The following is a 1,897-nucleotide window of genomic DNA, read 5'->3' as shown; positions in this document are numbered from 1 at the left end:
TTTGCTCCCAGCCCATCGGAGAGTCCTGGGCAACTTCTTGTCTGCTTTTCATGTCCAGCACTGGCCACAGCTGATGTGATCCTGGGTCAACCGAGAAGCTCGCTCCCCATGTTAGTAATATTGTACCAGGATTAAAATGCTGGCAAGTTTCCTACCCTGAGGGAGGAGCTGGCGTAAGAAGTGAAGGGGGAAGGGAAAAAGTTGTGGGTGGAAAAATGAGGGTGGAGGCTCTAGCTATCTGTGGGGCTATTTATTTGTCCAGCTGTTTCTTTATCTGGATGAGTTTGGAGCCTGTGAACATGAAGGATTTGCCAGGACTTCTGAGAAAGTCAGGACCAGATGCTCTAAACTGGTCTAAATTGGCAAAACTCCATGGAAGTTATTTTTCCGGACACAGAGAAGTGTGACTGCAACGCGCACAGCTCCTCTGTTAAACCCTTGCCCCTCCAGCCTCTCTGCCGCTGCCCCTTGGTCCTGTCACTCTCCATCCCCAGTCCTGGCCGTCCCACTGCCAGCACCCAGCATGATCCCAGTCTTGTCCTCTCCTCCCAGGTCTGCCCACCAGTCTCAGTCCTGACCTGGCCAGATGGGAAAAGCAGGTGCAGCTGAGATCCCCACACTCATCTCGCTTGTGGCTGAGCAGCAAGAAGACAATGCAGAAGCGTAGGACCGCCCCACCCAGGTCACTGACATAGCAGATCATCAACTTGATGGCGCCTTAGCGTAGCTGTTGAGCATCTGGACGTGGTGGTATGGTGGTGATGACGCATCTTTAGATGCAAAGTGCTTGAGCCGGAGCCCTGGCATGCCCTTGTAGCACGCAGCAGTGCCGGCGACCGGCCCCAGTGCTGGCAGAAAGTTGCTTATTGAAAGCATCTTCAAAGTGAAAAGGACAGGCACTTATCTCCTAACTGTCCCATGGGGAGCACCGTGGTTTCTGGTGGGAAGCGGGCCAGAGTTGCGTCTGCTGGTTTCGAGCAGCTGCAGATTTATTTATAATGCCGTGGGTAGCATGTGAATCTGCAGATAAACACGCGGGAGGGAAGAACACAAACAACAATATTGAGAAAATGCTGCTCCAGAGAGAGCATTTCACTGAGCTGCAGCTATCGCCAGCCACCAGAGATGGGCCAGGGGCCAGACACCCACCCCTGCTGCTCCCACACGGCTTTGCTCCATGTCATCACTGTCATTGCTGGGGAGTTGTTTTGTCCTGGATGTCAGGGGGGTCTTTATGGGGCTGCCGAGGCCCCAGCCGCTCACCCCGTTATTTGGCGCTGCCAAACTGGCAGGATGGCACCATGAAAGCATCGGCTGTGACAGCGAGTGAAGCTGCCGAGTTTGCTGGTTGAAGCAGGCACCTTCTCCTCTCTGTGGTTGGTAGGGCACTAACAGTTGGGCTTGGGCTTGCCCATCCAGAAATTGGTCTGTCTTTGTTGTCCTCAGTGCAGAAGTTGGTCCTGTTGGGTGCCTGGAGCAGGGTATGAGCATGGGGCAGCCTGCGGGTAGGATCAGGAGACCTGCTGGGTGAGAGATGACCATGGCAGCCCACCATGGGTCACCGTGGGTGCAGAAGTTGCAAGGGGCTGAGGACGCTGAGGGCAGCCCTGTTGGGACTGCTGCGGGTGGAGGAGCTGCCTCTGGAGGATGGTAGGTTCCCATTCCTTGGGGCTTATCACACCTCGTGTGGGGCTTGCACCTGTAGCAAAACTCTGTATGACTGACGTCTTGGTGCCTGGAGTCACCCATCCACCCAGCGATGTCATAGAATCATAGAATAGTTTGGGTTGGAAGGGACCTCTAAAGGTCATCTAGTCCACCCCCCCTGCCGTGGGCAGGGACAGCTTCAACTCGAGCAGGTTGCTCAGAGCCCCGTCCAACCTGACCTGGAATGGTT

The sequence above is a fragment of the Pygoscelis adeliae genome, unplaced genomic scaffold (assembly GCF_000699105.1).
Source record: "Pygoscelis adeliae isolate BGI_AS28 unplaced genomic scaffold, ASM69910v1 Scaffold291, whole genome shotgun sequence".
Classification (NCBI taxonomy): Eukaryota; Metazoa; Chordata; class Aves; order Sphenisciformes; family Spheniscidae; genus Pygoscelis; species Pygoscelis adeliae.
This window is presented reverse-complemented; position numbering follows the sequence as displayed.